Source organism: Peromyscus eremicus, chromosome 11 (assembly GCF_949786415.1).
Source record: "Peromyscus eremicus chromosome 11, PerEre_H2_v1, whole genome shotgun sequence".
NCBI lineage: Eukaryota > Metazoa > Chordata > Mammalia > Rodentia > Cricetidae > Peromyscus > Peromyscus eremicus.
The window spans coordinates 18,288,745-18,297,678 of record NC_081427.1 but is presented as its reverse complement, the minus strand read 5'-3'; positions in this window follow the sequence as shown (position 1 = coordinate 18,297,678).

Sequence of the window (8,934 nt, the reverse complement as noted above, 5' to 3'; positions counted from 1 at the left end):
AGGCCTTGCCATCTTGTGGGTGGGAGAGGGGGGTGGGTTGGGATAGGGAGGCTGGAGGGGCAGGAGGAGGGAAGAGGGGGATCTTTGGTGTGTAAAATGAATGAAAAATTTTTCTTAACAAAAGAAAAAAACACAGAGACAAGATTGTCTCATGTTCTATTAGCTAATCTAACATTAAAAAAAAAAACTATACCCAAATACAAGTAAATTGACTAATTTTGATTCAGTACTAGTATACCTAACTCTAGTTAAAGTGTGGGTTGTTTGGAGTCCAAGAATTTAAGCTAATGACGAGTCTGATAGAAGCAGGTTTGCTAAGAGTCTTTTGTTTGTTTTTAGATCATATTTAATCAATTTTTTAAACATGAGTTGAAGATGAATACATTAATTCACTTGTTTTGCATGGCAGTAAGTAAATGTCTCTACTCAATAATAGCTATATTGGCTTAATCATGCAAGGAAAGTAGATCTTTTCCTCTGTGATTCATGTCAAGTCTGACAAATTGATCTCTCTTGGACTGCTTGCTAAAATACTCCCATTTGCCTTTTCAATCTCACTGATTCGGCAAGATCTGCACATCAATACATTTAGCTCTTGTGAGGAATGTAATAAAAAAAATCTCAAAATCAGGCAAAATGCAACTGAAAGTAGAGTGGGAAATCTTAGTTTGAATCCTGTCAAGGCTGCTTCCTTGGGACAGTAGATTGACTTCCCCATGCCTCAACTTCACTGTCTCCTAATTGGAAATAATCTTTGTGAAGAAATAAAATAAATTTTAATTCTAATTTCTTAACCATAAGTAAACTTTCAAATAGTACCTGGCAAAATAAAACAAAAAGTGAAGTTTACCTTCTGAAGGTTGACTCTACAGATAAAGCTGATTTTATTCCATGTGAATGACTTCAGGGATGCTCTGTCTTAAACCCTGAACTTCTTAAGTGTGAAATTGGAAGTGTCCTCCCTGCTGTAAACACTGACTACATAGACTCTCTCCCCCAACCTTTACCATCCATTTATGTTTTCCCCTGAACTTAGAATCCATTTCATTTCTAACACTGTAAAATGCCTACTCTCTTTTTCTTTCAGTTAGCAGCCTGCTCACTCGCTCTTCTGCTAAAGACCCCACCTCCATGCATAACTCATGCGTTCCCTTCTTACTAAACTAACTTGCTCCCCTAACTTTCATCACTCTTAATTTAAATTTCTGCAATTCTTGTCTCATTTTCCTACTAGAGTTGCATAAAGAGAGGGACTTCATAATCATAGTCATGGTCATTGTTCCATCTCTAGCTCATGTACTGAGTTGTCTCAGATGATGGAAATTCCAGTATGATAGAATGCCAATAGGGAAGAAAGGATTTATTTCTCCATACTCATTTTCTACTGCACTGAAGACTATCTTGTGCATAGACCACTTCACTTGACTTGAGTTATGCTTTGACCCATTCTTTCTAGACCAAGAGTTGTGGATTATCTTTACAAGTGTTTGGGCAGATTCCTGACATGGCTTTCCTTTTCTTATTCTTATGCAAAGTCAAAGCCTATTCTCTCTGCAAGAAATACTGGGAATGCTCTTAATATTTTTTGACAGTCTTGACTCTTCTAATAATTTCCTTCCTCTAGCATTTTATTTTCCATCTTAAAGTTATCTGGCAGCATATCATGTACAATTTGTAAATATTTTATGTTATTTATCTTTACAAATAAAAGCTCTGCTTTTTCAATACCTTTCATGCATACATACCCTGGTTAATTGTTATGTACTTAAATTATCTATTAATTCTTGTGGCAACTATGTTACAAAATTAGACAAATATATTAAGACATTATTCCATTTCTATAGTTATATGAAGTGAAGAAAAAACTTCCAAGTCCATAAATGGTTGTTTTTTGAAAATACAATGATAAACACAGCCAACCAAGTAATGACTAAACATAATCGTGCTCCCAGATTCAATTGATGCCTCTACACTACAACTTCCAGACCTAAGGCTGAGGAAAATTTCACAAAAAGAAACTTGGAAATATTGTAAAAGCCAAGGGCTCAGAATGACTACTGCTACATATCTTCTAGACATGGCAGGAAAGCCACACCCAAGATGGCTCAGCAGAGGGGTTACCTAAACCAGCCCTACATGATAACACCAGCTGATATGCCAATGTGAAGAAGAGAAATTTCACAAGGCCCCCTTCCTTAGATGATGACGCAGAAACAATCAAATGCAGCTGAGAGAAGGAACGTCAGTTTTTTTCAGGGTCAAGACCCTGGTACGTTATCCTATCCAAGTAATCAAACCTAAACATATGTCCATATTAGCAACATTTATATATATATATATATATATATATATATTATATAAATTATATATATATTATATAAATTATATATATATAAATTATATATATATAATTTAATGTAAGTAGCAATAATAAAGAAATAGAGGTTATTAATTTGAAAGGGAATGACGAGGAGACATGGGAGATGCTAGGCATGCAGTAATTATAGAAATACAGTACTGGTAATAAAATATTCAAAAATTTAGAAAATACATTTAGAATGGCTTTAAGCAAAGCATCTTATAAACGTTCATTAGTGTTCTAAAATTTTGTAGCAGTTATACTGCATTGCTCATTACACAATTAAATCTGCTGTGAATCTGCTGTGACACCAGTACTGTCACTGTACTTTAACATATAGGTTAATACTCTTTTCAAATATTTTGGAATCAAGAGCTTTTGTCAAATTTGAGTTGAAGACCATTTAAAATCTTAGACCATTAAAACCTCTTTTTAGCAGACCATGAAATCTTTTTCTCTCCACACCAGCATTCTGACTGAATCCTTCTCTGAATTTATAAAGAAATTGGGCTCTTGCATCACTGTCTTCTTCCCTATAACTAATCCAGTTCCCAGCCAGACAAGGCCAAGCGATCTTGATGCACTTCACCTTCATGGTAGCAATCATCTCTCTACCACATGCTCATAATCTTTTAATCTCCTCAGCTAAACTTTTGCTCTATTTCATTCATCTACCTCTACACACATCATCCTCTGAGGAGTCAGCTTCACCACTGCGGTCTCTTGTAAAAAAAAAAGTCACGTAAACCACATCATTTGTTTATAATTTTTAGTCAGTTCAAATATTTTCTCCTTAAATGATCCCAACAATGCTTAAGTGAGACCTCTAATTGTTCACATCCTCACTCCTGAACTATCTACACCCCACTTCCAAGCGCAAGGCTGCATTTAGATGACAGAACCTAACGTTTGGAAATCCTTGCCTTTCTTGCCATTTTCAGTCACAATCAAATTATAGAGTAGCAGGTTCAGAGTGTATGGTTCTATGTTTGCATTCCTCTGACACAAAAGTCTTTAGTCAGTTACATTAATGCCCTACAGTAGTGTATTGAGTCTTGATGGTCATATGTTTGAAATTGTGTTTTATTAGTTTATACTTGTCAATATACATATATGCTTGTAGTGGTAATGGACAAAAAGGAGGGGCTGGATCTGTGATAAAGTGTTATTTCTGCCTTTCACCTCCCACATATGTTCCTATCTGGTTGCTATACTACATTGTATTACTTCATAATGTCTTAGGACTTGAGCATGGATAGTTGTAGAGCATCTATCATACATAAAAGTTGTCAGCTAGATAGTAGTAGGAAGTTATAAGTTACAGAACAATAGAGTAACCATAGTATTTGTGTACAACGTATTTAAAAATTCTATAAGAAAAGATCTTGAATGTTTTCATGTTGAACATTTAAAAATTACAGAATAGATGGAGGAGGAGACAACAGTTCTCCACTCCTATCTGAGGAATTATTGAAAGACAGTAAGTCATGAGCAAAAGAGAGTCATTTTTCTTTGATGGTAGAGTACTCCCTGGTAGGTTGTCCACACCCTACTGGATGATCACAGATTCAGATGGATGTAGTGGGCATTAACTAGTCTCAGTGGTTTAAAAACTTTAAAGTTAAAATGATGACATGAAGATGGAAAAGAGATGTGTTGTCAGTTTTGGGGGGGAATTGAAGCAGGGAGTCAGTGATGGGAATGGTCAAGATGCATTGTATTAATGAATTAAATGTTCAAAGAATAGATGAGAGTATTATGAAAGAATTATAGGTCTTTCAGTAATTACACATGACTAGCTTGCTGATTCAGTCAAAATACATACTTAATCATGACTTGGTGTTGTATCAGTATGTACACTTTATGTACTGTGATTTTTAGTTAGTGAGATGATTTGGCCTCTTTCTGCCAGAATTTAAGGTTTGTTTGAATCCCATTAAGAGAAAAAAGTTGGGTTGGCATGGATGTTTTGCATTGTCCCCTTAAAAGTCATTTTTTATTTTGCAACACACTGATTATTCCACTAAGCAATCTCATTGGACATTCTACTCTCCTTTCTTGGCTGTCTTCTTACTGAGTATGGATATGGGTTCCCTGACAGTAGAAAGGAGGGCTTTCCTTTGAGTAAGTGACCCTTCTTCTGCAGTCACTAGTTGTTTTCGGGGGAGGGGGGGCACTACATAATTTCTTTCTCTAAGTTTATTAACATTCCTCTTTTTCTTGTGCCTTATATTCTCTGACATTTCTGATTGCATTAACACCAGCCTGATGTTATTTTCCAATTCCCCACCTTGGCAAAACAGCTCTTTTAAAGGGAAAATTCCCCTCAATAATTCATTTTGATAAAATGGAAGTACTTTTCTTTTTTTTAAGCTATATCTAACACCCCTTATTTCTGTGAAGGAGGAGTAATCACAGCTTTCTTTGTTTCACAACAAAACTTCAATGTTATGAATGCACAAATGATAGGTATATATCATAATGACAATGATAGCATACCTTTTATTCCCTAGATTCAGAAGGGATTTTCTCACATATTTTAATGAGTAGTATCTTATCTTGATAAGGATGAATTTCCTGTTTTCTGTCCCAATAGCCTTGAAGGGTGCCTATGGACCACATCTTGATTAGGGTTCTTTCAAGTGAACAAGAACAGTGAGCAGCCGCTTAACCCTAAGAAATCCCATAGCCAGCCACTCAGCTCACAACCAGGGACTTTCTATAGTCATAGGAACCTTTACAGTTTCCCAGTTTGGGGTACTTTTTGAGTCTCCTAATAAACTTATTAATTTGCTCTTAATTGCTTCGGTATTCCTTGTCCTTCTTTAGGCTTCAAAGGGCAAAATACTGCTGGGGAAAAATTGCTCATGTCTTAATTAGGTTGGGTTGTGTTTTGGGGGTTTCCTTTGTGTGTGTTTATGTTAGTGTTCACTGAGAAAATAAAATATGCCTTTGAACAAAAGGGTAGAAAAAGAGATGAGAGAAATACACATTGAACAATAGTTAATAAATGGCTTTGCATTCTTGACGGCTTTTACATTTTATCTTCAACATTAGCCTTTGTACAAAGTGAAGTTCAGGGCTGTCTTACTCTCTTGTGGATACTTAAGAATTAGTGCAGTGTGTGGATCTGAGGCTTGCTCAATAAATCCTTGTCAAATAAAAGTTATTAAAAGATTGTTAGGGATTTATCATCACTGAAATCTAGAGCTTGTCTCAAAGGTAATAATTGCCCTATGGGCTTTAACATGTTCTTTGTCTACTTCAGACTTTGAACAAATATAAATTAATGAATCTGGAAATACAAACATGATTTGTCTCTTTCCAGTTATGTTAACTAAGAGCAAAATGGTACAGCAGTCAGTGATTTAAAATACTCAAAATAACCAATTTAGTATCAATTCATTAAATCTCTGTAAAAGAAATTTATACCAGGTTATCAATATAATGGTATTAAGTTTAAAGTAAGAGTGAATCTGAGTCCCGTGCACAAGTATTTAGGATGATAAGAATACCTAGAATATATCCTTAAATTACTATAATTCTGTGATAATATGCTCTTATTATATTACACAATTTCATTAAGAGATATCACATTAATACTTTTACGGAAACATCTTCTGTCACTTCCTTACATGAAAAAATAGAAGTATTATTCTTAAAAAAGAACAGGTCTTGCTTTAGTAAGAGTTAAACTGAATCCACTTCAAAGAATAGTATCTATTTTCTGTGGTTCTTAAGTAATTCCTTCCTACTGATTTTCTCTTTTGAGCAAATTAGAAACAGTTCAAAATGTTAATCTGTTAAATAGATCAAACTTCTAAGCTTGTTTTTAATACCAACTACTTTATACTAATAAATCTGCATATACTGATTTGGTTTAATGTTTTAGCCTAGTCCTGGAATATATTGTGAATATTTTAAAATACATATAGATATGTATTTGACAGTATTTTATCCAAAGAATATGTTTCATATATATCCATCTAGAAAAAATGATTTATCCATCCCTTTACATGTTTGCAGTGAATTATGTTGTTGGATTCAATGAAATGTAAGCATAGAATAATTCTCTATTCAAAATCAAAAGCTACCTTTTCCTGATATCACATACCTGACATTGGTTAAAAGAAGATAAACTTGTGTTACCCTTAAAACAACTGCCAACTTAAATACTTTAATGAATAATGCATACCTAAAATTCCCTGTTAAAAAACTGTGCTTCAACTACAAGTATCTTCAGTCTCAAAAATCAAATGCTGTACCTGCAGAGCCTTGGAACTCCTTTTATTACATTGTTTCTCTGCTTTTACATGGTTCTGAATAATTTATTTTGTGTTATTCTTTAGGTATTTCTGGTATTGTAATTCTCAGTACAACAACTTTTTAGAACAGAATTAGTAAAATGTATAGGTTGCATATGTGTCGTGATCTGGAATTATTTTGTCTGTGTGTATGCCTTAATGCGTTTGTGATACGTATAACAAAATGGCTAAGTGCAAAGTGTTCTCTTGCTTCTGATTTTATGATGTGTAATGAGAAAAGCTATACTAAAACAACTCTCTTAATTTTATAGTAAGCACATTAAAATATCACTTAACTCTCCTTTACAGTGTTCAGCATTGTACACCATTTTAAATCTCTGACAAAGGATTTCAGTGATAACTTTCAGCATCCTTATTTTTCAAGTATAATTTATGTCTATGATATATAGGCAGTTTGTAATGGGATGATTTGGTGTCTGAAGTATTCACGTGTGTTGTAGATGACTTCATTGTGTTTACTGGAATGTTTATTATGGGATAGTGTGACATGTGATTCATATAGGATGAATGTGATTAGTTCTAACAATATTCAACTTCTTTCTGTATTCAGGTATGAGAAGTGCTATACATTCATTTGACTTGAAGTCCCTCTAGAAATCTAACTACTCTGTCTCAGGCAATTTTACCTTACATACATGTTGAATAGGTACTTCAAGAGAAGCAATTCCACCTGTGTTACTTACATTGAGACTTATTTGACTGGATATGATGTGAAGTATTAAAGTACATAAAAATTAATATGCAAAACTATACAATTAGAAGACAGACTGGAGTTTAGAAAATTATGTAAATTTCACTTGCTGTTAGGTCTCCAAAGTATCATTCTAATGTTATAGCTGAATATTATTTCACTCTACAGACAAGAATTTTGTATATGGATGTGTAAGAATTGAAATTATAAATTATACTGCTATATAATATTCAACTCATAACATATTTCAGTATTTCATATACCATAAAAATATATTAATACTAAACACTCAGGAGGCAGAGTTTGAGGCCAGCCTGGTCTACAGAGCGAGATCCAGGACAGGCACCAAAAGTACACGGAGAAATCCTGTCATGAAAAAATAATTGATAATTTTTTATGATTACCTGGGAAATATATTAACTATGCAAAAAATTTAATAATTCAAAACTTATCAACCATGTACTCAAAAACTCAACCAATTAAACATAGAAAATTAATGATAGAACATGAACAATAATTTTGGCTTTGGAATTGTCATTCCTTATGTCCATTCTAGTCAACATGTTTTTATTGTTGTTACTACTTTTGTTATTTGGTTTGTTTTATTTTTGAGACCTTCTTGCTATGTAACTCAGGCTGGTTACATAACACAATTCTCTTGCTTCTACTTCTGGAGTGGTGAAACTATATAGCTGTACATTCTCGGCTTCAAAATCTCACTTAAAAAAGTAACTTATTGTGACTGTTTATTGCTAGTTAATATTAATTGTATAATTTTGAGCATGTCTTTATATGAATGGGAACAGTTTTTAAAAAATTGGATGTTTCAATCATATTCATGCAAATCCATTCACTTCGGAGTACTTTACTATTCAAATTACCCTTTATTATGTTTACTTATGATGGGATGTGTAACATGAATTGCTAGACTATCTTATTAATAAAAAACACCGGGCGGTGGTGGCGCACGCCTTTAATCCCAGCACTCGGGAGGAGGCAGAGCCAGGCGGATCTCTGTGAGTTCGAGGCCAGCCTGGTCTCCAAAGTGAGTTCCAGGAAAGGCGCAAAGCAACACAGTGAAACCTTGTCTCGAAAAAAAAACCAAAAAAAAAAAAAAAAAAAAAAAAAACCTGGAGCTAGATGTTAGGGTGAAAACTGAAAGGTCAGAGGAGTAGGACAAGCCACAGACAAACCTGCCTCACCAACTCCTCAGCTGATCCTGTTTCCAGGAATCCTCAGACTGAAAGCCTCTGAGTCCTCACCCCTGGAAGGGATCTCAGCTGAACTGCCTAAAAGCCTCTATTTTCTGGTCCTCACACCTTAAGAGTGTGAGTTCCTGTTTCCTCAAGCCTTATATACCTTTCTGTGTCCTGCCATACTACTTCCCGGGATTAAAGGCATGTGTCCTTCACAAGCAAAGACATGAGATCTCATGTGCTGGGATTAAAGGTGTGTGCCACCATTGTCCAGCTCTGTTCCCAGTGTGGCCTTGAACTTACAGAGATCCAGAGGCAACTCTGCCTCCTGAATGATAGGATTAAAGGCGTATGCTACCACTG